Raw genomic sequence first — 26,666 nt, 5'->3', positions numbered from 1 at the left:
GCTATCTTGAGTGTTTTGCATGAAAGGTATCCGCTATTTTCCACTTGGACTCTTTGTTTTCACATCATGATAAGAACAGCCATTGTGCAGACTTACACGCTGAAGAACAGTTGAACAATTTTCCTGTTGTCTTTTTTGAAAATGTCAATGTTAATGATTTGCATCCAATGAGCATAAACAAGAGAATTGTGGAATTCAATTGTAAATTGACTGCTCCCAGACAGGTCAAACCGTGTTTCCCTGACCGGGAATCGAACCCGGGCCGCGGCGGTGAAAGCGCCGAATCCTAGCCACTAGACCACCAGGGAGCTGACAACTTTCCCAGACTCTTGCCTCCTGCCTGCTTTTTTGACGGATGCACGTAGCACCCGTACCATGTCAGTTGTACAAAGTCAGAAATGTGTTTGGCAACGGTCATTGGTTGAAGTCTTTGAGCGGGAACTTTTGTGTCTTAGGAAACGGCTGCAAGAATATGGACTTGGAGGTGGAAAAAGTATACAACTCTAACAAGAGCGTACAGACGTTCCCTTCTCATGTGCTCTATTGACTCCTTGGTGTAGTCCGTGTTGAGGGTGAGGTTGTTGTTTCCACACAATGTCACCAGACAGGCCATCTCCCTCCTGCAAGTCGCTCTGTGCCGACCAGCGATACATGCTATCACTGCGGTGTGATCCGAATACAGGAACAAATACAAGTGGCCTGAGTGTCTAAGGTAGGGGCGCAGGTCTTCAAACGACAGGTTGACAAAAACATACATGTCCACCTTTTAGCCATACCAAGTCAATGGAACAAACTGTCCTTTGATATATTGAATAATTGATGTTGAAGATGAATACATTTTTGTTTCTGGCACAGATGCCATGAACCTTCCTGAATCCACTTCTCTTTTGGAAAGTCTACCCTTTTTCACTATCCTTGGGCTTCATCCTTAAAACTGTGTGGGGAAGTCAGACCAAAAGCCTTTGTAATCTGCATACGTACAAAATGATTTAGGTTGATAAAACATTGCGTATTTACACTTTCACCCATTTTGTGTTGTATTTGGACTACTGCGCACATCCTCACCCCTGGTTGTGTTCTTTTTGATCACATTCCTAGCGTAAAGAACTCCACAGCTAATGTTTTGGCCCGATTTCCACAAGCTTTCCAGAGCATTCCAAATGAGGACCAAGCCAGGTCTTATTGCTTAGGTCAGGAAAGATACAATTGCAGTACCAGAACAGAAATGGCAGTGGTGGGATTCTAACCCACGCCTCCTGAGAGACTGAAGCCTAAATCCAGCGCTTAGACCACTCGGCCACACAACCTCCGTCTACCCGTTTCAGAGGATCAATTTATCGGCATTATGAGACGGCAAACGTATGACATGGCATCGCTTTGGTTGTGGCGTTGCAGGGACAAGCCTGGATCGTTTGCTTGTCCTTTAGAAAACACTGGACAACGCAGTCCTCGTTAGTATAGTGGACAGTATCTCCGCCTGTCACGTGGAAGACCAGGGTTCGATTCCCTGACGGGGAGATGGTTTTGCTTCCTCTTATTTTCATCAGTAAACATCTTGTTCAACCTTGAGCAGTGACCACAGTATGCCTCTCTGAAAATTGTGAAGCGTGGACCCGGAGATACTGCACAGTCCTACAGATATCATAGTACTGTACTACCGTTTGTTGCATTCCTCGAAATCAGGATGCATAACAAGTTTTCAAAAAGGAAAAATTGTGTATTAGAGTCAGTGACTCAAATTCAGTATTGCGGATTGATTTGAAACCAAGAATATATGTAAAAGATTAGAAGGGATTTGAACCTTTTCTTACTGACAAATTTGTCAGCATTTCATCTTTTTAAGTCCACAGTGTCGGTACCTCTACTGTTGGAAGTGCAGTTCTGCGGAAGAAACAAACGCCTCTACTTTGGGGTGCATTAGTACTATTTGACAAGGACAAATTATTTTCGTCTCAGAAAACAGACAAGATTCTCACCAGGAAAACATAAGCGATGGTATTTCAATCTACACCTCCATAAAGCTAGGAAGCATGTACAGTTAGCAGAGTGGCGCAGCGGAAGCGTGCTGGGCCCATAACCCAGAGGTCGATAGATCGAAACTATCCTCTGCTATCTTGAGTGTTTTACGTGAAAGGTATCCGCTAAGTTCCACTTGGACTCTTTGTTTTCACATCATAAGAACACCCATTGTGCAGACTTCCACGCTGAAGAACAGTTGAACAATTTTCCTGTTGCCTTTTTTGAAAATGTCAATGTTAATGATTTGCATCCAATGAGCATAAACAAGAGAATCGTGGAAATCAATTGTAAATTGACTGCTCCCAGACAGGTCAGACCGTGTTTCCCTGACCGGGAATCGAACCCGGGCCGCGGCGGTGAGAGCGCCGAATCCTAGCCACTAGACCACCAGGGAGCTGCCAACTTACCCAGACTCTTGCCTCCTGCCTGCTTTTTTGACGGATGCACGAAGCACCCGTACCACGTCACTTGTACAATGTCAGAAATGTGTTTTGCAACGGTCATTGGTTGAAGTCTTTGAACGGGAACTTTTGTGTCTTAGGAAACTGCTGCAGGAATATGGACTTGGAGGTGGAAAAAGTATACAACTCTAACAAGAGCGTACAGACGTTCCCTTCTCATGTGCTCTATTGACTCCTTGGTGTAGTCCGTGTTGAGGGTGAGGTTGTTGTTTCCACACAATGTCACCAGACAGGCCATCTCCCTCCTGCAAGTCGCTCTGTGCCGACCAGCGATACATGCTATCACTGCGGTGTGATCCGAATACAGGAACAAATACAAGTGGCCTGAGTGTCTAAGGTAGGGGCGCAGGTCTTCAAACGACAGGTTGACAAAAACATACATGTCCACCTTTTAGCCATACCAAGTCAATGGAACAAAACTGTCCTTTGATATATTGAATAATTGATGTTGAAGATGAATACAATTTTGTTTCTGGCACAGATGCCATGAACCTTCCTGAATCCACTTCTCTTTTGGAAAGTCTACCCTTTTTCACTATCCTTGGGCTTCATCCTTAAAACTGTGTGGGGAAGTCAGACCAAAAGCCTTCGTAATCTGCATACGTACAAAATGATTTAGGTTGATAAAACATGGCGTATTTACACTTTCACCCATTTTGTGTTGTATTTGGACTACTGCGCACATCCTCACCCCTGGTTGTGTTCTTTTTGATCACATTCCTAGCGTAAAGAACTCCAAAGCTAATGTTTTGGCCCGATTTCCACAAGCTTTCCAGAGCATTCCAAATGAGGACCAAGCCAGGTCTTATTGCTTAGGTCAAGAAAGATACAATTGCAGTACCAGAACAGAAATGGCAGTGGTGGGATTCGAACCCACGCCTCCTGAAAGACTGGAGCCTAAATCCAGCGCCTTAGACCACTCTGCCACACAACCTCCATCTACCCGTTTCAGAGGATCAATTTATCGGCATTATGAGACGGCAAACGTATGACTTGGCATCGCTTTGATTGTGGCGTTGCAGGGACAAGCCTGGATCGTTTGCTTGTCCTTCAGAAAACACTGGACAAAGCAGTCCTCGTTAGTATAGTGGACAGTATCTCCGCCTGTCACGCGGAAGACCGGGGTTCGATTCCCTGACGGGGAGATGGTTTTGGTTCCTCTTATTTTCATCAGTGAACATCTTGTTCAACCTTGAGCAGTAGTATGCCTCTCTGAAAATTGTGAAGCGTGGACCCGGAGATACTGCACAGTCCTACAGATTTCATAGTACTGTACTACCGTTTGTTGCATTCCTCGAAATCAGGATGCATAACAAGTTTTCAAAAAGGAAAAATTGTTTATTAGAGTCAGTGACTCAAATTCAGTATTGCGGATTAATTTGAAACCAAGAATATATGTAAAAGATTAGAAGGGATTTGAACCTTTTCTTACTGACAAATTTGTCAGCATTTACTCTTTTTAAGTCCACAGTGTCGGTACCTCTACTGTTGGAAGTGCAGTTCTGCGGAAGAAACAAACGCCTCTACTTTGGGGTGCATTAGTACTATTTGACAAGGACAAATTATTTTCGTCTCAGAAAACAGACAAGATTCTCAGCAGGAAAACATAAGCGATGGTGTTTCAATCTACACCTCCATAAAGCTAGGAAGCATGTACAGTTAGCAGAGTGGCGCAGCGGAAGCGTGCTGGGCCCATAACCCAGAGGTCGATAGATGGTCTGACATAACATTGTGAAAGTCCAGTCCACAGTGGATCCAACACATCAGCGGGAGTCCAGTCCACAGCGGGGCCAACAGGAAACCATCCCGAGCGGAGACGGGTCAGCAGCGCAGAGATGTCCCCAACCGATGCACAGGCTAGTGGTCCACCCGGGGTCCCGGCTCTGGACAGCCAGCACTTCATCCATGGCCACCGGACCTATGCAACTCCCCCTCGCAAGGGACAGGGGAGAAGAGGAGAGAAGAAAAGAAACGGCAGATCAACTGGTCTAAAAAGGGGGGGTCTATTTAAAGGCTAGATTATACAAAGGAGTTTTAAGATGGGACTTAAATGCTTCTACTGAGGTAGCATCTCTAACTGTTACCGGGAGGGCATTCCAGAGTACTGGAGCCCGAATAGAAAACGCTCTATAGCCCGCAGACTTTTTTTTGGCTCTGGGAATCACTAATAAGCCGGAGTTCTTTGAACGCAGATTTCTTGTCGGGACATATGGTACAATACAATCGGCGAGATAGGCTGGAGCTAAACCGTGTAGTATTTTATACGTAAGTAGTAAAACCTTAAAGTCGCATCTTAAGTGCACAGGAAGCCAGTGCAAGTGAGCCAGTATAGGCGTAATATGATCAAACTTTCTTCTTTTTGTCAAAAGCCTTGCAGCCGCATTTTGTACCAACTGTAATCTTTTCATGCTAGACATAGGGAGGCCCGAAAATAATACGTTACAGTAATCGAGACGAGACGTAACGAACGCATGAATAATGATCTCAGCGTCGCTAGTGGACAAGATGGAACGAATTTTAGCGATATTACGGAGATGAAAGAAGGCCGTTTTAGTAACACTCTTAATGTGTGACTCAAACGAGAGAGTTGGGTCGAAGATAATACCCAGATTCTTTACCGAGTCTCCTTGTTTAATTGTTTGGTTGTCAAATGTTAAGGTGGTATTATTAAATAGATGTCGGTGTCTAGCAGGACCAATAATCAGCATTTCCGTTTTCTTAGCGTTGAGTTGCAAAAAGTTAGCGGACATCCATTGTTTAATTTCATTAAGACACGCCTCCAGCTGACTACAGTCCGGCGTGTTGGTCAGCTTTAGGGGCATGTAGAGTTGAGTGTCATCAGCATAACAGTGAAAGCTAACACCGTACTTGCGTATGATGTCACCCAGCGGCAGCATGTAAATACTAAAGAGTGCAGGGCCAAGAAACGAACCCTGGGGAACTCCGCACGTTACCTTGACATAGTCCGAGGTCACATTGTTATGGGAGACGCACTGCATCCTGTCAGTAAGATAAGAGTTAAACCAAGACAAGGCTAAGTCTGACATACCAATACGTGTTTTGATACGCTCTAATAAAATATTATGATTGACGGTATCGAAAGCGGCGCTAAGATCAAGAAGCAGCAACATAGATGACGCATCAGCATCCATCGTTAGCAATAGATCATTAGTCATTTTTGCGAGGGCTGTCTCCCTAGAGTGATTTGCCCTGAAACCGGATTGAAAAGGTTCACAGAGATTGTTAGTCACTAAGTGTTCATTTAGCTGCTGTGCAACAATTTTTTCGAGAATTTTGGAAATAAACGGAAGGTGGGAGACCGGTCGGTAGTTTACCATGAGGTCAGGATCGAGGTTAGGTCTTTTGAGCAGAGGATGAATAACCGCTTTTTTTGAATGCTAGGGGAACAGTGCCGGAGGAAAGTGATAAGTTTATAATATTTAACACTGATGGACCTAATAATACAAACAGTTCCTTGATAAGTTTCCCAGGAAGTGGGTCAAGTAAACATGTTGTTTGTTTTATCCCACTTACACGCTGTAATAATTCCTCTAATGTTATTTCATCAAAAATAGAGAGACTATTTTGGAGGGCAGTGTCCGTCGTATATACAGTCGTATTTGTGTTAATAGAACCTATGTTGTAGCTGGGATGCGTTGTCTTTAATCTCCTTTCTAATGAGTTCAATTTTCTTATTAAAGAAATTCATAAAGTCATCTGCCGAGTGGGTGGAGCTACTGGGAGGAGTCCCTTGTTGGGTTAGCGATGCTACTGTACTAAACAGAAATTTAGGATCGTTTTTGTTGAGGCGGATGAGATTTGAGTAGTATTTAGCTTTAGCTAAGGTAAGCATGCGTTTATAAGTTATTAAACTATCACTCCATGCTTGATGGAAAACCTCAAGTTTAGTCGCGCGCCATTTGCGTTCCAGTTTTCTACATGATAACTTATGAGCTCTAATTTCTTCTGTAAACCATGGGGTGCGCCTTTTAGGGGCCCTTTTTTGCTTTAGCGGTGCTATACTATCAATAATTTCGCGCAAGGCATCGTCAAAGTTGTTAGTGAGGTTATCAATAGAGCCGACATAATTTGGGAATGGTGCCATTACCGAAGGCAGTAAGTCAGCAAGAGTCATCGTTGTGGCAGCATTAATGTTGCGGCCGCTATAGCAGTTATTATTATTATTAGCTTGTTGACAAGGAGTCAAAACTTCAAATTTTATAAGGTAATGATCGGACATTACTTTAGTATATGGAAGTATCATAACTTTGGAGGTGGTGACACCCCTGACAAGCACTAGATCTATTGTATTACCGTTGCGATGCGTGGGTTCATGTATTATTTGTGTAAGACCACAGCTATCAATTATGGTTTGGAGCGCCACGCACTGAGGGTCCGATGGGGTATTCATATGGATATTAAAGTCCCCCATTATGATTATATTGTCGGCGTGCGTCACTAGATCAGCAACGAACTCTGAGAATTCACTGATAAAGTCCGAATAGGGCCCAGGGGGGCGGTAGATAACAGCCAGGTCGAGAGGTAGCGGTGTGACAGACCTCATAGTAAGCACCTCAAACGATTTATATTTATTATTTAGGTTAGGGGTAAGGTTGAAATTTTCATTGTATATTAGTGCGACACCCCCTCCCCTTTTAACCCTTGTATTATGTTGAAAAAAAATGACATTGATTATGTTGCGGGTCATTTTGACCCGTACTGTGTAAATGCACTCAAAACAGTCAAGAAAACAGGTTAAACCAATAACAACTTTGTTTTAGGTTATATAAACATTTAGAAAAGTGACATACAATACATTTTTAATTCCAACACTATATTTAAGAAATACTTTTAACTTCAACTTTAACTTCATCCCAGCGAACTTCAACATGTTCAATGTTCTCCAAATTTTCTTCAACATTTTCAATGCTCTCCACATGATGGTGTGGTGCACCACACACATCCCCTGATTCTTCTCAGATGTTCCTCCAGGTAGCTTTCCAGTGTATACTTGCATATTCCATGCTTAGCTGGATTTTGCATCACAGGCTGCCCATATTTTGATGCCATACTTGGCGGGCTTGTTGGGCATGTACTGTCGGAAAGGACAGCGCCCCTGAATGGAACAAGGCGCTCATCTACAGTAACATGGGGACCAGGATTGTACAACAAAGGTACATTTTCAACCCATTTATCCCACACATCTCTGATCGCAGCTAGTTTGTCTCTTTCACGTCGACCAGCTCTGGTGTCGCGGTTGTCAAAGCGGATCATACGAGATATCATGTGGAATGTCTCCAAGACATTGTGTTGCACGAAAGATTGGCCTTCCATTCTCTTCATTCTATAGACTTGCAGTGGCTTCTCCCTTTGACCTGTACACTCCAGCTAATAACAGAACTCCAATGTAAGCATGCAAGTCAGTCTGATCCAGTGGCTTCCATTTCTCTTGAAACACACGTCTCCCCTCCAAGTTGGTCATTTCCAGTATGATCCTGTCTATTGGTGGGGATATGAAGAGCTGAAATGCTGATTGAATCTCATCAACTCGAGTGACAGCAAATCTTGTAGGACCGGGAGTCATTTTGATCACATTGGAGGATGATAGTCTGCCTCGGCTTGGGTGCGGTGTCGTTGACCATTTTATATTACCGTACTTAGATGCCCATGTCCCCTCTGTGGTTAATGATTGCTGGATTCCTTGGTTTTCATCTGTTGGAGGAACAACGGCAGACTCGTCCTCTGAATCCTCCTCATCGTAGGCAAATTGACGATCTGGATCAGCAATAACATTGTCCTCTGTCTCTGAAAAATCCTCTGTTTCTGGAATCTCTTCCTCTACATCACTATCCCAGTTAAAAATCAGGGATAAAGCCTCCTCAGATGTCATCATTCTGGAGCTCATTTTTGGTGAGTTTGTCAAAGAGATGACATGAGAACAGTGACGAAGACAAGTGTGAGAAAGTTCCCTCTCTTCACACACCTGGCTCTGGGTCTCAGAGGCAATCAAACTACAAACAATTGTACATCAAAGTAAAAAGTACATCATAGAGACGTGTTTATTTTGGATCTGAACAGCTGTTTACCCACATCAAAGCGTCTGGGTCAAAATGACCCACAACATCATCTTTGTATACAACTCTCTAGACAGACATTCCACTACACATCAAAGTGTCCAGATTTTACACACCTGTTCATGATCCTAGATGAGGAAAAGTCACCAAATGTCAGCAAGAAAAAGAAAGGATAACCAGTACTTTGATCAACACAAAAACTGAAATGGGTCAAATTGACCCTTAACATAATACAAGGGTTAAGAGGACGGGCAACATGCGCATTCGTATAGTTAGGAGGAGATGCCTCATTGAGCGCAAAAAATTTGTCCGGTTTGAGCCAGGTTTCGCTAAGACCAATGACGTTAAGATTGTTGTCTCTAATGACCTCATTAACCAATAACGCCTTGGGAGACAATGATCTTATGTTTAAAAAGCCCATATTATAGGTATTGGGCTGTTTTGACGAGTTTTTGTTAAGATTATCCGTAGTGGCAATATTAACAATGTTGCGTTTATTATGCGTAGTGCACTTTAAATAGTTTCGACCATATCTAGGAATTGATATGACGGGAATTTTCCGATTGTTTGCTTGGTGCTGCAATAGACTGGACATATCATAATTTGCCACCTCAGTAGAATGCATGTCCACCTCTGACACAGACACAACAGAAAAAACATTATGTGAATTGTGTATTATTCTAAGAGAATTGCTATGCGTACATGGATTATCCAGCCTGGCGCTGGCTAGTTCTAGCTTAACTGACTCCTCACCCGGACTAACAGACATTGTAATTGCCTGTGACTGGGCTTGCTCTAGTGTAGTCAGTCAAGTGAGACTTAAATAGTAGTCTATGTTTCTAGACAGGATGATGGCGCCTTCCTGGTTAGGGTGAAGGCCGTCTCTCATCAGCAAGCCTGGTTTGCCCCAGAAAGAGGGCCAGTTATCAATAAACGTTAGTCCCTGCTGCCTACAGTAGCTAGCCAGCCACTTGTTAAGCGAGACTAATCTGCTATACCTCTCATCATTGCCTCTCGCAGGCAGGGGGCCAGAGACAATTACGCGATGCCTGGACATCTTTCTGGCGAGATCACAAGTCCTGGCTATGTTTCTCTTTGTAATCTCTGACTGTCTCATTCTAGTGTCATTGGAGCCAACGTGTACAACTATATTCGCATAATTAGTGGTGCGATTAGCCTGTCGTACGTGTTTACTAGGCCTGTTGCGAGTTAGCTCCCTAAGATTAGCTTCAATGTCAGGTGCTCTGGCCCCGGGGATACACTTTATTGTGGCTGGTTTGCTAAGCTTTATGTTTCGGGTGATGGAGTCCCCTATGACTAAGGTGTGGTGCCCGGTAGACTGGGGTGTAGGACTAGCTAAAGAGCTAAATCTATTATGCGTCTCAACCGGTACACCGTAGCTTGTAGGCCGCTTAGGACTGCTACAAGCTGGGCTAGTTAGCTCGCTACAGCTAACGCTAGCAGATGTGTCCGCAACATCTAAAGTTACGACATTACTCTGTTCTAACTGGCGGACACGGCCCTCTAGCAGAGCCAACCTCTCCGTGAGTATGGTGCAAGACGCGCAGGAAGCCATTACTCACAGTGTTTTCTGTCACCGAGTGAAGTTCCTGCTGTCCTCAGGGAAGTGGTCGCGGTCTACGGGAGTAGCTTCCTACTGACCGGCGCTGCCTTTCTCCGCGCTAGCTTAGCAGCTAGCTAGCTGAGGAAAGGGTGGTGGGACAGAGATCGGGTGATTTGCAAGTTAAATAGTACCACTAAATATGTTTGAGAAGTGATAAAGAAAGCTGTAGAACAGTTAAAAGCACACAGATAGAGCGATACTTAGCTTTTTCGCAACAGCGAACAGACGGCGAGCAGTCACGCACGGTGAATCAAACCCGGGCCGCGGCGGTGAGAGCGCCGAATCCTAGCCACTAGATACAATTGCAGTACCAGAACAGAAATGGCAGTGGTGGGATTCGAACCCACGCCTCCTGAGAGACCGGAGCCTAAATCCAGCGCCTTAGACCACTCGGCCACACAACCTCCGTCTACCCGTTTCAGAGGATCAATTTATCGGCATTATGAGACGGCAAGCGTATGACTTGGCATCGCTTTGGTTGTGGCGTTGCAGGGACAAGCCTGGATCGTTTGCTTGTCCTTTAGAAAACACTGGACAGTATCTCCGCCTGTCACGCGGAAGACCGGGGTTCGATTCCCTGACGGGGAGATGGTTTTGGTTCCTCTTATTTTCATCAGTGAACATCTTGTTCAACCTTGAGCAGTGACCACAGTATGCCTCTCTGAAAATTGTGAAGCGTGGACCCGGAGATACTGCACAGTCCTACAGATATCATAGTACTGTACTACCGTTTCTTGCATTCCTCGAAATCAGGATGCATAACAAGTTTTCAAAAAGGAAAAATTGTGTATTAGAGTCAGTGACTCAAATTCAGTATTGCGGATTGATTTGAAACCAAGAATATATGTAAAAGATTAGAAGGGATTTGAACCTTTTCTTACTGCCAAATTTGTCAGCATTTCATCTTTTTAAGTCCACAGTGTCGGTACCTCTACTGTTGGAAGTGCAGTTCTGCGGAAGAAACAAACGCCTCTACTTTGGGGTGCATTAGTACTATTTGACAAGGACAAATTATTTTCGTCTCAGAAAACAGACAAGATTCTCACCAGGAAAACATAAGCGATGGTATTTCAATCTACACCTCCATAAAGCTAGGAGGCATGTACAGTTAGCAGAGTGGCGCAGCGGAAGCGTGCTGGGCCCATAACCCAGAGGTCGATAGATCGAAACTATCCTCTGCTATCTTGAGTGTTTTACGTGAAAGGTATCCGCTAAGTTCCACTTGGACTCTTTGTTTTCACATCATAAGAACACCCATTGTGCAGACTTCCACGCTGAAGAACAGTTGAACAATTTTCCTGTTGCTTTTGTCAACGTTGCCAATGTCAATGTTAATGATTTGCATCCAAAGAGCATGAACAAGAGAATTGTGGAAATCAATTGTAAATTGACTGCTCCCAGACCTGTTAGACCGTGTTTCCCTGACCGGGAATCGAACCCGGGCCGCGGCGGTGAGAGCGCCGAATCCTAGCCACTAGACCACCAGGGAGCTGACAACTCACCCAGACTCTTGCCTCCTCCTGACTTGGCATCGCTCTGGTTGTGGCGTTGCAGGGACAAGCCTGGATCGTTTGCTTGTCCTTTAGAAAACACTGGACAACGCAGTCCTCGTTAGTATAGTGGACAGTATCTCCGCCTGTCACGCGGAAGACCGGGGTTCGATTCCCTGACGGGGAGATGGTTTTGGTTCCTCTTATTTTCATCAGTGAACATCTTGTTCAACCTTGAGCAGTGACCACAGTATGCCTCTCTGAAAATTGTGAAGCGTGGACCCGGAGATACTGCACAGTCCTACAGATATCATAGTACTGTACTACCGTTTGTTGCATTCCTCGAAATCAGGATGCATAACAAGTTTTCAAAAAGGAAAAATTGTGTATTAGAGTCAGTGACTCAAATTCAGTATTGCGGATTGATTTGAAACCAAGAATATATGTAAAAGATTAGAAGGGATTTGAACCTTTTCTTACTGCCAAATTTGTCAGCATTTCTTCTTTTTAAGTCCACAGTGTCGGTACCTCTACTGTTGGAAGTGCAGTTCTGCGGAAGAAACAAACGCCTCTACTTTGGGGTGCATTAGTACTATTTGACAAGGACAAATTATTTTCGTCTCAGAAAACAGACAAGATTCTCACCAGGAAAACATAAGCGATGGTATTTCAATCTACACCTCCATAAAGCTAGGAAGCATGTACAATTAGCAGACTGGCGCAGCGAAAGCGTGCTGGGCCCATAACCCAGAGGTCGATAGATCGAAACTATCCTCTGCTATCTTGAGTGTTTTACGTGAAAGGTATCCGCTAAGTTCCACTTGGACTCTTTGTTTTCACATCATAAGAACACCCATTGTGCAGACTTCCACGCTGAAGAACAGTTGAACAAATTTCCTGTTGCCTTTTTTGAAAATGTCAATGTTAATGATTTGCATCCAATGAGCATAAACAAGAGAATTGTGGAACTCAATTGTAAATTGACTGCTCCCAGACAGGTCAAACCGTGTTTCCCTGACCGGGAATCGAACCCGGGCCGCGGTGGTGAAAGCGCCGAATCCTAGCCACTAGACCACCAGGGAACTGACAACGTACCCAGACTCTTGCCTCCTGCCTGCTTTTTTGACGGATGCACGAAGCACCCGTACCATGTCAGTTGTACAAAGTCAGAAATGTGTTTTGCAACGGTCATTGGTTGAAGTCTTTGAGCGGGAACTTTTGTGTCTTAGGAAACTGCTGCAGGAATATGGACTTGGAGGTGGAAAAAGTATACAACTCTAACAAGAGCGTACAGACGTTCCCTTCTCATGTGCTCTATTGACTCCTTGGTGTAGTCCGTGTTGAGGGTGAGGTTGTTGTTTCCACACAATGTCACCAGACAGGCCATCTCCCTCCTGTGTGTTGCTCCGTGCCGACCAGCAATACATGCTATCACTGCGGTGTGATCCGAATACAGGAACAAATACAAGTGGCCTGAGTGTCTAAGGTAGGGGCGCAGGTCTTCAAACGACAGGTTGACAAAAACATACATGTCCACCTTTTAGCCATACCAAGTCAATGGAACAAAACTGTCCTTTGATATATTGAATAATTGATGTTGAAGATGAATACATTTTTGTTTCTGGCACAGATGCCATGAACCTTCCTGAATCCACTTCTCTTTTGGAAAGTCTACCCTTTTTCACTATCCTTGGGCTTCATACTTAAAACTGTGTGGGGAAGTCAGACCAAAAGCCTTCGTAATCTGCATACGTACAAAATGATTTAGGTTGATAAAACATGGCGTATTTACACTTTCACCCATTTTGTGTTGTATTTGGACTACTGTGCACATCCTCACCCCTGGTTGTGTTATTGCTTAGGTCAGGAAAGATACAATTGCAGTACCAGAACAGAAATGGCAGTGGTGGGATTCGAACCCACGCCTCCTGAGAGACTGGAGCCTAAATCCAGCGCCTTAGACCACTCGGCCACACAACCTCCGTCTACCCGTTTCAGAGGATCAATTTATCTGCATTATGAGACGGCAAACGTATGACATGGCATCTCTTTGGTTGTGGCGTTGCAGGGACAAGCCTGGATCGTTTGCTTGTCCTTTAGAAAACACTGGACAACGCAGTCCTCGTTAGTATAGTGGACAGTATCTCCGCCTGTCACGCGGAAGACCAGGGTTCGATTCCCTGACGGGGAGATGGTTTTGGTTCCTCTTATTTTCATCAGTGAACATCTTGTTCAACCTTGAGCAGTGACCACAGTATGCCTCTCTGAAAATTGTGAAGCGTGGACCCGGAGATACTGCACAGTCCTACAGATATCATAGTACTGTACTACCGTTTGTTGCATTCCTCGAAATCAGGATGCATTACAAGTTTTCAAAAAGGAAAAATTGTGTATTAGACTCAGTGACTCAAATTCAGTATTGCGGATTGATTTGAAACCAAGAATATATGTAAAAGATTAGAAGGGATTTGAACCTTTTCTTACTGCCAAATTTGTCAGCATTTCATCTTTTTAAGTCCACAGTGTCGGTACCTCTACTGTTGGAAGTGCAGTTCTGCGGAAGAAACAAACGCCTCTACTTTGGGGTGCATTAGTACTATTTGACAAGGACAAATTATTTTCGTCTCAGAAAACAGACAAGATTCTCACCAGGAAAACATAAGCGATGGTATTTAAATCTACACCTCCATAAAGCTAGGAAGCATGTACAGTTAGCAGAGTGGCGCAGCGGAAGCGTGCTGGGCCCATAACCCAGAGGTCGATAGATCGAAACTATCCTCTGCTATCTTGAGTGTTTTACGTGAAAGGTATCCGCTAAGTTCCACTTGGACTCTTTGTTTTCACATCATAAGAACACCCATTGTGCAGACTTCCACGCTGAAGAACAGTTGAACAATTTTCCTGTTGCCTTTTTTGAAAATGTCAATGTTAATGATTTGCATCCAATGAGCATAAACAAGAGAATCGTGGAAATCAATTGTAAATTGACTGCTCCCAGACAGGTTAGACCGTGTTTCCCTGACCGGGAATCGAACCCGGGCCGCGGCGGTGAGAGCGCCGAATCCTAGCCACTAGACCACCAGGGAGCTGCCAACTTACCCAGACTCTTGCCTCCTGCCTGCTTTTTTGACGGATGCACGAAGCACCCGTACCACGTCACTTGTACAAAGTCAGAAATGTGTTTTGCAACGGTCATTGGTTGAAGTCTTTGAGCGGGAACTTTTGTGTCTTAGGAAACTGCTGCAGGAATATGGACTTGGAGGTGGAAAAAGTATACAACTCTAACAAGAGCGTACAGACGTTCCCTTCTCATGTGCTCTATTGACTCCTTGGTGTAGTCCGTGTTGAGGGTGAGGTTGTTGTTTCCACACAATGTCACCAGACAGGCCATCTCCCTCCTGTGTGTCGCTCCGTGCCGACCAGCGATACATGCTATCACTGCGGTGTGTTCCGAATACAGGAACAAATACAAGTGGCCTGAGTGTCTAAGGTAGGGGCGCAGGTCTTCAAACAACAGGTTGACAAAAACATACATGTCCTCCTTTTAGCCATACCAAGTCATTGGAACAAAACTGTCCTTTGATATATTGAATAATTGATGTTGAAGATGAATACATTTTTGTTTCTGGCACAGATGCCATGAACCTTCCTGAATCCACTTCTCTTTTGGAAAGTCTACCCTTTTTCACTATCCTTGGGCTTCATCCTTAAAACTGTGTGGGGAAGTCAGACCAAAAGCCTTCGTAATCTGCATACGTACAAAATGATTTAGGTTGATAAAACATGGCGTATTTACACTTTCACCCATTTTGTGTTGTATTTGGACTACTGCGCACATCCTCACCCCTGGTTGTGTTCTTTTTGATCACATTCCTAGCGTAAAGAACTCCAAAGCTAATGTTTTGGCCCGATTTCCACAAGCTTTCCAGAGCATTCCAAATGAGGACCAAGCCAGGTCTTATTGCTTAGGTCAGGAAAGATACAATTGCAGTACCAGAACAGAAATGGCAGTGGTGGGATTCGAACCCACGCCTCCTGAGAGACTGGAGCCTAAATCCAGCGCCTTAGACCACTCGGCCACACAACCTCCGTCTACCCGTTTCAGAGGATCAATTTATCGGCATTATGAGACGGCAAACGTATGACATGGCATCTCTTTGGTTGTGGCGTTGCAGGGACAAGCCTGGATCGTTTGCTTGTCCTTTAGAAAACACTGGACAACGCAGTCCTCGTTAGTATAGTGGACAGTATCTCCGCCTGTCACGCGGAAGACCGCTTGACATCTTGTTCAACCTTGAGCAGTGACCACAGTATGCCTCTCTGATAATTGTGAAGCGTGGACCCGGAGATACTGCACAGTCCTACAGATATCATAGTACTGTACTACCGTTTGTAGCATTCCTCGAAATCAGGATGCATAACAAGTTTTCAAAAAGGAAAAATTGTGTATTAGAGTCAGTGACTCAAATTCAGTATTGCGGATTGATTTGAAACCAAGAATATATGTAAAAGATTAGAAGGGATTTGAACCTTTTCTTACTGCCAAATTTGTCAGCATTTCATCTTTTTAAGTCCACAGTGTCTGTACCTCTACTGTTGGAAGTGCAGTTCTGCGGAAGAAACAAACGCCTCTACTTTGGGGTGCATTAGTACTATTTGACAAGGACAAATTGTTTTTGGCTCAGAAAACAGACAAGATTCTCACCAGGAAAACATAAGCGATGGTATTTAAATCTACACCTCCATAAAGCTAGGAACCATGTACAGTTGGCAGAGTGGCGCAGCGAAAGCGTGCTGGGCCCATAACCCAGAGGTCGATAGATCGAAACTGTCCTCTGCTATCTTGAGTGTTTTACGTGAAAGGTATCCGCTAATTTCCACTTGGACTCTTTGTTTTCACATCCTGCTGCGGCTCCTGATGTGGGCGTCCTCTTACACGCCTTCGTGTTCGTTTGTTGGCACGACGGAACCTTTCGTGTTCGGAAATGTTCGGACAGTCACGACTCCAGTGACCAGGCTGGTCACAGCCGAAACAGTGTCTACCCCAGACCGGCTTTGAAGCATCGTGTTGTCCACCACCCGAGTCCAACCGCACGTCTGTTGAGGATTCTTTCCTCCACCTGTTGGAACTCAAAAGCAAGGTCACCCACTGCTGAATATACCCTAGCTGATCTTTGACCTTTTGGTTCTTTTAACCTTTTATCTTCAGCGATCTGTAATTTAAGTAGTTGTTTCCTTGTTGCTCTGTCATTAGCCCTATTTTGCATGGGATGAATAAAATGTCCTGCCATATATTGTTTTTGGCACCTTGTATATCAGGGTTAACTTTGTCCAAAGTGTTTGGCCAAAGGTTCCCTCCCGGAGGTACAGGTGGGAAAGCAAGGTCAACAATGGCTTGCATGTATGCATCGGCAAGAGACTTATATTGTAGTATGTCCAAAGTGTTAATGTCATGTGTCAAAAATGTCTGCCGGAGAAAATGGTCAGACGTGTACAAGGGGTTAATTTTCGGAGGCAGGATTAATCTTAGAGGGGGCGTGTTAATACCTCCTTCTCTTGTCACTGGAGTAGGGGGCGGTGTCCTAGTCAAAGTCTGGGCGGGTCGTTTGAATTGTCTTGCGCATGCGCGGCAGACAAAAACACTGGACAACGCAGTCCTCGTTAGTATAGTGGACAGTATCTCCGCCTGTCACGCGGAAGACCGGGGTTCGATTCCCTGACGGGGAGATGGTTTTGGTTCCTCTTATTTTCATCAGTGAACATCTTGTTCAACCTTGAGCAGTGACCACAGTATGCCTCTCTGAAAATTGTGAAGCGTGGACCCGGAGATACTGCACAGTCCTACAGATATCATAGTACTGTACTACCGTTTGTTGCATTCCTCGAAATCAGGATGCATAACAAGTTTTCAAAAAGGAAAAATTGTGTATTAGAGTCAGTGACTCAAATTCAGTATTGCGGATTGATTTGAAACCAAGAATATATGTAAAAGATTAGAAGGGATTTGAACCTTTTCTTACTGACAAATTTGTCAGCATTTCATCTTTTTAAGTCCACAGTGTCGGTACCTCTACTGTTGGAAGTGCAGTTCTGCGGAAGAAACAAACGCCTCTACTTTGGGGTGCATTAGTACTATTTGACAAGGACAAATTATTTTCGTCTCAGAAAACAGACAAGATTCTCACCAGGAAAACATAAGCGATGGTATTTCAATCTACACCTCCATAAAGCTAGGAAGCATGTACAGTTAGCAGAGTGGCGCAGCGGAAGCGTGCTGGGCCCATAACCCAGAGGTCGATAGATCGAAACTATCCTCTGCTATCTTGAGTGTTTTACGTGAAAGGTATCCGCTAAGTTCCACTTGGACTCTTTGTTTTCACATCATAAGAACACCCATTGTGCAGACTTCCACACTGAAGAACAGTTGCACAATTTCCCTTTTGTCTTTTTTGAAAATGTCAATGTCAATGATTTGCATTCAAAGAGCATAAACAAGAGAATTGTGGAATTCAATTGTAAATTGACTGCTCCCAGACAGGTCAAATCGTGTTTCCCTGACCGGGAATCGAACCCGGGCCGCGGCGGTGAAAGCGCCGAATCCTAGCCACTAGACCACCAGGGAGCTGACAACTTTCCCAGACTCTTGCCTCCTGCCTGCTTTTTTGACGGATGCACGTAGCACCCGTACCATGTCAGTTGTACAAAGTCAGAAATGTGTTTGGCAACGGTCATTGGTTGAAGTCTTTGAGCGGGAACTTTTGTGTCTTAGGAAACTGCTGCAGGAATATGGACTTGGAGGTGGAAAAAGTATACAACTCTAACAAGAGCGTACAGACGTTCCCTTCTCATTTGCTCTATTGACTCCTTGGTGTAGTCCGTGTTGAGGGTGAGGTTGTTGTTTCCACACAATGTCACCAGACAGGCCATCTCCCTCCTGTGTGTCGCTCCGTGCCGACCAGCGATACATGCTATCACTGCGGTGTGTTCCGAATACAGGAACAAATACAAGTGGCCTGAGTGTCTAAGGTAGGGGCGCAGGTCTTCAAACAACAGGTTGACAAAAACATACATGTCCTCCTTTTAGCCATACCAAGTCATTGGAACAAAACTGTCCTTTGATATATTGAATAATTGATGTTGAAGATGAATACATTTTTGTTTCTGGCACAGATGCCATGAACCTTCCTGAATCCACTTCTCTTTTGGAAAGTCTACCCTTTTTCACTATCCTTGGGCTTCATCCTTAAAACTGTGTGGGGAAGTCAGACCAAAAGCCTTCGTAATCTGCATACGTACAAAATGATTTAGGTTGATAAAACATGGCGTATTTACACTTTCACCCATTTTGTGTTGTATTTGGACTACTGCGCACATCCTCACCCCTGGTTGTGTTCTTTTTGATCACATTCCTAGCGTAAAGAACTCCAAAGCTAATGTTTTGGCCCGATTTCCACAAGTTTTCCAGAGCATTCCAAATGAGGACCAAGCCAGGTCTTATTGCTTAGGTCAGGAAAGATACAATTGCAGTACCAGAACAGAAATGGCAGTGGTGGGATTCGAACCCACGCCTCCTGAGAGACTGGAGCCTAAATCCAGCGCCTTAGACCACTCGGCCACACAACCTCCGTCTACCCGTTTCAGAGGATCAATTTATCGGCATTATGAGACGGCAAGCGTATGACTTGGCATCGCTTTGGTTGTGGCGTTGCAGGAACAAGCCTGGATCGTTTGCTTGTCCTTTAGAAAACACTGGACAACGCAGTCCTCGTTAGTATAGTGGACAGTATCTCCGCCTGTCACGCGGGAGACTGGGTTTCGATTCCCTGACGGGGAGATGGTTTTGGTTCCTCTTATTTTCATCAGTGAACATCTTGTTCAACCTTGAGCAGTGACCATAGTATGCCTCTCTGAAAATTGTGAAGCGTGGACCCGGAGATACTGCACAGTCCTACAGATATCATAGTACTGTACTACCGTTTGTTGGATTCCTCGAAATCAGGATGCATAACAAGTTTTCAAAAAGGAAAAATTGTGTATTAGAGTCAGTGACTCAAATTCAGTATTGCGGATTGATTTGAAACCAAGAATATATGTAAAAGATTAGAAGGGATTTGAACCTTTTCTTACTGACAAATTTGTCAGCATTTCATCTTTTTAAGTCCACAGTGTCGGTACCTCTACTGTTGGAAGTGCAGTTCTGCGGAAGAAACAAACGCCTCTACTTTGGGGTGCATTAGTACTATTTGACAAGGACAAATTATTTTCGTCTCAGAAAACAGACAAGATTCTCACCAGGAAAACATAAGCGATGGTATTTCAATCTACACCTCCATAAAGCTAGGAAGCATGTACGGTTAGCAGAGTGGCTCAGCGGAAGCGTGCTGGGCACATAACCCAGAGGTCGATAGATCGAAACTATCCTCTGCTATCTTGAGTGTTTTACGTGAAAGGTGTCCGCTAAGTTCCACTTGGACTCTTTGTTTTCACATCATAAGAACACCCATTGTGCAGACTTCCACGCTGAAGAACAGTTGAACAATTTTCCTGCTGCCTTTTTTGAAAATGTCAATGTTAATGATTTGCATCCAATGAGCATAAACAAGAGAATCGTGGAAATCAATTGTAAATTGACTGCTCCCAGACAGGTTAGACCGTGTTTCCCTGACCGGGAATCGAACCCGGGCCGCGGCGGTGAAAGCGCCGAATCCTAGCCACTAGACCACCAGGGAGCTGACAACTTACCCAGACTCTTGCCTCCTGCCTGCTTTTTTGACGGATGCACGTAGCACCCGTACCATGTCAGTTGTACAAAGTCAGAATTGTGTTTGGCAACGGTCATTGGTTGAAGTCTTTGAGCGGGAACTTTTGTGTCTTAGGAAACTGCTGCAGGAATATGGACTTGGAGGTGGAAAAAGTATACAACTCTAACAAGAGCGTACAGACGTTCCCTTCTCATGTGCTCTATTGACTCCTTGGTGTAGTCCGTGTTGAGGGTGAGGTTGTTGTTTCCACACAATGTCACCAGACAGGCCATCTCCCTCCTGTGTGTCGCTCCGTGCCGACCAGCGATACATGCTATCACTGCGGTGTGATCCGAATACAGGAACAAATACAAGTGGCCTGAGTGTCTAAGGTAGGGGCGCAGGTTGTCAAACGACAGGTTGACCAAAACATACATGTCCACCTTTTAGCCATACCAAGTCAATGGAACAAAACTGTCCTTTGATATATTGAATAATTGATGTTGAAGATGAATACATTTTTGTTTCTGGCACAGATGCCATGAACCTTCCTGAATCCACTTCTCTTTTGGAAAGTCTACCCTTTTTCACTATCCTTGGGCTTCATCCTTAAAACTGTGTGGGGAAGTCAGACCAAAAGCCTTCGTAATCTGCATACGTACAAAATGATTTAGGTTGATAAAACATGGCGTATTTACGCTTTCACCCATTTTGTGTTGTATTTGGACTACTGCGCACATCCTCACCCCTGGTTGTGTTCTTTTTGATCACATTCCTAGCGTAAAGAACTCCAAAGCTAATGTTTTGGCCCGATTTCCACAAGCTTTCCAGAGCATTCCAAATGAGGACCAAGCCAGGTCTTATTGCTTAGGTCAGGAAAGATACAATTGCAGTACCAGAACAGAAATGGCAGTGGTGGGATTCGAACCCACGCCTCCTGAGAGACTGGAGCCTAAATCCAGCGCCTTAGACCACTCGGCCACACAACCTCCGTCTACCCGTTTCAGAGGATCAATTTATCGGCATTATGAGACGGCAAACGTATGACTTGGCATCGCTTTGGTTGTGGCGTTGCAAGGACAAGCCTGGATCGTTTGCTTGTCCTTTAGGAAACACTGGACAAAGCAGTCCTCGTTAGTATAGTGGACAGTATCTCCGCCTGTCACGCGGAAGACCGGGGTTCGATTCCCTGACGGGGAGATGGTTTTTGGTTCCTCTTATTTTCATCAGTGAACATCTTGTTCAACCTTGAGCAGTGACCACAGTATGCCTCTCTGAAAATTGTGAAGCGTGGACCCGGAGATACTGCACAGTCCTACAGATATCATAGTACTGTACTACCGTTTGTTGCATTCCTCGAAATCAGGATGCATAACAAGTTTTCAAAAAGGAAAAATTGTGTATTAGAGTCAGTGACTCAAATTCAGTATTGCGGATTGATTTGAAACCAAGAATATATGTAAAAGATTAGAAGGGATTTGAACCTTTTCTTACTGCCAAATTTGTCAGCATTTCATCTTTTTAAGTCCACAGTGTCGGTACCTCTACTGTTGGAAGTGCAGTTCTGCGGAAGAAACAAACGCCTCTACTTTGGGGTGCATTAGTACTATTTGACAAGGACAAATTATTTTCGTCTCAGAAAACAGACAAGATTCTCACCAGGAAAACATAAGCGATGGTATTTAAATCTACACCTCCATAAAGCTAGGAAGCATGTACAGTTAGCAGAGTGGCGCAGCGGAAGCGTGCTGGGCCCATAACCCAGAGGTCGATAGATCGAAACTATCCTCTGCTATCTTGAGTGTTTTACGTGAAAGGTATCCGCTAAGTTCCACTTGGACTCTTTGTTTTCACATCATAAGAACACCCATTGTGCAGACTTCCACGCTGAAGAACAGTTGAACAATTTTCCTGTTGCCTTTTTTGAAAATGTCAATGTTAATGATTTGCATCCAATGAGCATAAACAAGAGAATCGTGGAAATCAATTGTAAATTGACTGCTCCCAGACAGGTTAGACTGTGTTTCCCTGACCGGGAATCGAACCCGGGCCGCGGCGGTGAGAGCGCCGAATCCTAGCCACTAGACCACCAGGGAGCTGCCAACTTACCCAGACTCTTGCCTCCTGCCTGCTTTTTTGACGGATGCACGAAGCACCCGTACCATGTCAGTTGTACAAAGTCAGAAATGTGTTTTGCAACGGTCATTGGTTGAAGTCTTTGAGCGGGAACTTTTGTGTCTTAGGAAACTGCTGCAGGAATATGGACTTGGAGGTGGAAAAAGTATACAACTCTAACAAGAGCGTACAGACGTTCCCTTCTCATGTGCTCTATTGACTCCTTGGTGTAGTCCGTGTTGAGGGTGAGGTTGTTGTTTCCACACAATGTCACCAGACAGGCCATCTCCCTCCTGTGTGTCGCTCCGTGCCGACCAGCGATACATGCTATCACTGCGGTGTGATCCGAATACAGGAACAAATACAAGTGGCCTGAGTGTCTAAGGTAGGGGCGCAGGTCTTCAAACGACAGGTTGACAAAAACATACATGTCCTCCTTTTAGCCATACCAAGTCATTGGAACAAAACTGTCCTTTGATATATTGAATAATTGATGTTGAAGATGAATACATTTTTGTTTCTGGCACAGATGCCATGAACCTTCCTGAATCCACTTCTCTTTTGGAAAGTCTACCCTTTTTCACTATCCTTGGGCTTCATCCTTAAAACTGTGTGGGGAAGTCAGACCAAAAGCCTTCGTAATCTGCATACGTACAAAATGATTTAGGTTGATAAAACATGGCGTATTTACACTTTCACCCATTTTGTGTTGTATTTGGACTACTGCGCACATCCTCACCCCTGGTTGTGTTCTTTTTGATCACATTCCTAGCGTAAAGAACTCCAAAGCTAATGTTTTGGCCCGATTTCCACAAGCTTTCCAGAGCATTCCAAATGAGGAGCAAGGCAGGTCTTATTGCTTAGGTCAGGAAAGATACAATTGCAGTACCAGAACAGAAATGGCAGTGGTGGGATTCGAACCCACGCCTCCTGAGAGACTGGAGCCTAAATCCAGCGCCTTAGACCACTCGGCCACACAACCTCCATCTACCCGTTTCAGAGGATCAATTTATCGGCATTATGAGACGGCAAGCGTATGACATGGCATCCCTTTGGTTGTGGCGTTGCAGGGACAAGCCTGGATCGTTTGCTTGTCCTTTAGAAAACACTGGACAACGCAGTCCTCGTTAGTATAGTGGACAGTATCTCCGCCTGTCACGCGGAAGACCGGGGTTCGATTCCCTGACGGGGAGATGGTTTTGGTTCCTCTTATTTTCATCAGTGAACATCTTGTTCAACCTTGAGCAGTGACCACAGTATGCCTCTCTGATAATTGTGAAGCGTGTACCTGGAGATACTGCACAGTCCTACAGATATCATAGTACTGTACTACCGTTTGTTGCATTCCTCGAAATCAGGATGCATAACAAGTTTTCAAAAAGGAAAAATTGTGTATTAGAGTCAGTGACTCAAATTCAGTATTGCGGATTGATTTGAAACCAAGAATATATGTAAAAGATTAGAAGGGATTTGAACCTTTTCTTACTGCCAAATTTGTCAGCATTTCATCTTTTTAAGTCCACAGTGTCGGTACCTGTACTGTTGGAAGTATAGTTCTGCGGAAGAAACACACGCCTCTACTTTGGGGTGCATTAGTACTATTTGACAAGGACAAATTATTTTCGTCTCAGAAAACAGACAAGATTCTCACCAGGAAAACATAAGCGATGGTATTTCAATCTACACCTCCATAAAGCTAGGAAGCATGTACAGTTAGCAGACTGGCGCAGCGGAAGCGTGCTGGGCCCATAACCCAGAGGTCGATAGATCGAAACTATCCTCTGCTATCTTGAGTGTTTTACGTGAAAGGTATCCGCTAAGTTCCACTTGGACTCTTTGTTTTCACATCATAAGAACACAAATTGTGCAGACTTCCACGCTGAAGAACAGTTGAACAATTTTCCTGTTGCCTTTTTTGAAAATGTCAATGTTAATGATTTGCATCCAATGAGCATAAACAAGAGAATTGTGGAAATCAATTGTAAATTGACTGCTCCCAGACAGGTTAGACCGTGTTTCCCTGACCGGGAATCGAACCCGGGCCGCGGCGGTGAGAGCGCCGAATCCTAGCCACTAGACCACCAGGGAGCTGACAACTTACCCAGACTCTTGCCCCCTGCCTGCTTTTTTGACGGATGCACGAAGCACCCGTACCATGTCTGTTGTACAAAGTCAGAAATGTGTTTTGCAACGGTCATTGGTTGAAGTCTTTGAGCGGGAACTTTTGTGTCTTAGGAAACTGCTGCAGGAATATGGACTTGGAGGTGGAAAAAGTATACAACTCTAACAAGAGCGTACAGACGTTCCCTTCTCATGTGCTCTATTGACTCCTTGGTGTAGTCCGTGTTGAGGGTGAGGTTGTTGTTTCCACACAATGTCACCAGACAGGCCATCTCCCTCCTGCAAGTCACTCCGTGCCGACCAGCGATACATGCTATCACTGCGGTGTGATCCGAATACAGGAACAAATACAAGTGGCCTGAGTGTCTAAGGTAGGGGCGCAGGTCTTCAAACGACAGGTTGACAAAAACATACATGTCCTCCTTTTAGCCATACCAAGTCATTGGAACAAAACTGTCCTTTTGGAAAGTCTACCCTTTTTCACTATCCTTGGGCTTCATCCTTAAAACTGTGTGGGGAAGTCAGACCAAAAGCCTTTGTAATCTGCATACGTACAAAATGATTTAGGTTGATAAAACATTGCGTATTTACACTTTCACCCATTTTGTGTTGTATTTGGACTACTGCGCACATCCTCACCCCTGGTTGTGTTCTTTTTGATCACATTCCTAGCGTAAAGAACTCCAAAGCTAATGTTTTGGCCCGATTTCCACAAGCTTTCCAAATGAGGACCAAGCCAGGTCTTATTGCTTAGGTCAGGAAAGATACAATTGCAGTACCAGAACAGAAATGGCAGTGGTGGGATTCGAACCCACGCCTCCTGAGAGACTGGAGCCTAAATCCAGCGCCTTAGACCACTCGGCCACACAACCTCCGTCTACCCGTTTCAGAGGATCAATTTATCGGCATTATGAGACGGCAAACGTATGACTTGGCATCGCTTTGGTTGTGGCGTTGCAAGGACAAGCCTGGATCGTTTGCTTGTCCTTTAGAAAAGACTGCACGACGCAGTCCTCGTTAGTATAGTGGACAGTATCTCCGCCTGTCACGCGGAAAACCGGAGTTCGATTCCCTGACGGGGAGATGGTTTTGGTTCCTCTTATTTTCATCAGTGAACATCTTGTTCAACCTTGAGCAGTGACCACAGTATGCCTCTCTGAAAATTGTGAAGCGTGGACCCGGAGATACTGCACAGTCCTACAGATATCATAGTACTGTACTACCGTTTGTTGCATTCCTCGAAATCAGGATGCATAACAAGTTTTCAAAAAGGAAAAATTGTGTATTAGAGTCAGTGACTCAAATTCAGTATTGCGGATTGATTTGAAACCAAGAATATATGTAAAAGATTAGAAGGGATTTGAACCTTTTCTTACTGACAAATTTGTCAGCATTTCATCTTTTTAAGTCCACAGTGTCGGTACCTCTACTGTTGGAAGTGCAGTTCTGCGGAAGAAACAAACGCCTCTACTTTGGGGTGCATTAGTACTATTTGACAAGGACAAATTATTTTCGTCTCAGAAAACAGACAAGATTCTCACCAGGAAAACATAAGCGATGGTATTTAAATCTACACCTCCATAAAGCTAGGAAGCATGTACAGTTAGCAGAGTGGCGCAGCGGAAGCGTGCTGGGCCCATAACCCAGAGGTCGATAGATCGAAACTATCCTCTGCTATCTTGAGTGTTTTACGTGAAAGGTATCCGCTAAGTTCCACTTGGACTCTTTGTTTTCACATCATAAGAACACCCATTGTGCAGACTTCCACGCTGAAGAACAGTTGAACAATTTTCCTGTTGCCTTTTTTGAAAATGTCAATGTTAATGATTTGCATCCAATGAGCATAAACAAGAGAATCGTGGAAATCAATTGTAAATTGACTGCTCCCAGACAGGTTAGACCGTGTTTCCCTGACCGGGAATCGAACCCCGGCCGCGGCGGTGAAAGCGCCGAATCCTAGCCACCGGACCACCAGGGAGCTGCCAACTTACCCAGACTCTTTCCTCCTGCCTGCTTTTTTG

General features: G+C 44.5%; 18 non-coding genes across 18 annotated transcripts; 1 reads left to right on the top strand and 17 right to left on the bottom strand.

The window, feature by feature from the left end:
- Positions 1 to 236: 236 nt before the first annotated feature.
- On the bottom strand, positions 237 to 308 carry trnae-uuc (transfer RNA glutamic acid (anticodon UUC)). The gene has a single exon. It is a non-coding gene; the product is annotated as a tRNA-Glu (tRNA).
- Positions 309 to 2,341: 2,033 nt separating this feature from the next.
- On the bottom strand, positions 2,342 to 2,413 carry trnae-cuc (transfer RNA glutamic acid (anticodon CUC)). The gene has a single exon. It is a non-coding gene; the product is annotated as a tRNA-Glu (tRNA).
- A 919-nt stretch (positions 2,414 to 3,332) lies between these two features.
- On the bottom strand, positions 3,333 to 3,414 carry trnal-uag (transfer RNA leucine (anticodon UAG)). Its single transcript has one exon. It is a non-coding gene; the product is annotated as a tRNA-Leu (tRNA).
- Positions 3,415 to 10,500: 7,086 nt separating this feature from the next.
- On the bottom strand, positions 10,501 to 10,582 carry trnal-uag (transfer RNA leucine (anticodon UAG)). The gene has a single exon. It is a non-coding gene; the product is annotated as a tRNA-Leu (tRNA).
- Positions 10,583 to 11,595: 1,013 nt separating this feature from the next.
- On the bottom strand, positions 11,596 to 11,667 carry trnae-cuc (transfer RNA glutamic acid (anticodon CUC)). Its single transcript has one exon. It is a non-coding gene; the product is annotated as a tRNA-Glu (tRNA).
- A 1,011-nt stretch (positions 11,668 to 12,678) lies between these two features.
- trnae-uuc (transfer RNA glutamic acid (anticodon UUC)) lies at positions 12,679 to 12,750 on the bottom strand. The gene has a single exon. It is a non-coding gene; the product is annotated as a tRNA-Glu (tRNA).
- An 816-nt stretch (positions 12,751 to 13,566) lies between these two features.
- trnal-uag (transfer RNA leucine (anticodon UAG)) lies at positions 13,567 to 13,648 on the bottom strand. Its single transcript has one exon. It is a non-coding gene; the product is annotated as a tRNA-Leu (tRNA).
- Positions 13,649 to 13,787: 139 nt separating this feature from the next.
- Positions 13,788 to 13,859, top strand: trnad-guc (transfer RNA aspartic acid (anticodon GUC)). Its single transcript has one exon. It is a non-coding gene; the product is annotated as a tRNA-Asp (tRNA).
- An 823-nt stretch (positions 13,860 to 14,682) lies between these two features.
- Positions 14,683 to 14,754, bottom strand: trnae-cuc (transfer RNA glutamic acid (anticodon CUC)). Its single transcript has one exon. It is a non-coding gene; the product is annotated as a tRNA-Glu (tRNA).
- A 919-nt stretch (positions 14,755 to 15,673) lies between these two features.
- Positions 15,674 to 15,755, bottom strand: trnal-uag (transfer RNA leucine (anticodon UAG)). Its single transcript has one exon. It is a non-coding gene; the product is annotated as a tRNA-Leu (tRNA).
- Positions 15,756 to 18,218: 2,463 nt separating this feature from the next.
- On the bottom strand, positions 18,219 to 18,290 carry trnae-uuc (transfer RNA glutamic acid (anticodon UUC)). Its single transcript has one exon. It is a non-coding gene; the product is annotated as a tRNA-Glu (tRNA).
- Positions 18,291 to 19,209: 919 nt separating this feature from the next.
- trnal-uag (transfer RNA leucine (anticodon UAG)) lies at positions 19,210 to 19,291 on the bottom strand. Its single transcript has one exon. It is a non-coding gene; the product is annotated as a tRNA-Leu (tRNA).
- Positions 19,292 to 20,325: 1,034 nt separating this feature from the next.
- trnae-uuc (transfer RNA glutamic acid (anticodon UUC)) lies at positions 20,326 to 20,397 on the bottom strand. The gene has a single exon. It is a non-coding gene; the product is annotated as a tRNA-Glu (tRNA).
- Positions 20,398 to 21,316: 919 nt separating this feature from the next.
- On the bottom strand, positions 21,317 to 21,398 carry trnal-uag (transfer RNA leucine (anticodon UAG)). The gene has a single exon. It is a non-coding gene; the product is annotated as a tRNA-Leu (tRNA).
- A 1,035-nt stretch (positions 21,399 to 22,433) lies between these two features.
- trnae-cuc (transfer RNA glutamic acid (anticodon CUC)) lies at positions 22,434 to 22,505 on the bottom strand. The gene has a single exon. It is a non-coding gene; the product is annotated as a tRNA-Glu (tRNA).
- A 919-nt stretch (positions 22,506 to 23,424) lies between these two features.
- trnal-uag (transfer RNA leucine (anticodon UAG)) lies at positions 23,425 to 23,506 on the bottom strand. Its single transcript has one exon. It is a non-coding gene; the product is annotated as a tRNA-Leu (tRNA).
- A 1,034-nt stretch (positions 23,507 to 24,540) lies between these two features.
- Positions 24,541 to 24,612, bottom strand: trnae-cuc (transfer RNA glutamic acid (anticodon CUC)). Its single transcript has one exon. It is a non-coding gene; the product is annotated as a tRNA-Glu (tRNA).
- Positions 24,613 to 25,435: 823 nt separating this feature from the next.
- trnal-uag (transfer RNA leucine (anticodon UAG)) lies at positions 25,436 to 25,517 on the bottom strand. The gene has a single exon. It is a non-coding gene; the product is annotated as a tRNA-Leu (tRNA).
- Between the last annotated feature and the right edge of the window lie 1,149 nt (positions 25,518 to 26,666).

The sequence above is a fragment of the Entelurus aequoreus genome, linkage group LG01 (genome assembly GCF_033978785.1).
Source record: "Entelurus aequoreus isolate RoL-2023_Sb linkage group LG01, RoL_Eaeq_v1.1, whole genome shotgun sequence".
Classification (NCBI taxonomy): domain Eukaryota; kingdom Metazoa; phylum Chordata; class Actinopteri; order Syngnathiformes; family Syngnathidae; genus Entelurus; species Entelurus aequoreus.
This window is presented reverse-complemented; position numbering and strand designations above follow the sequence as displayed.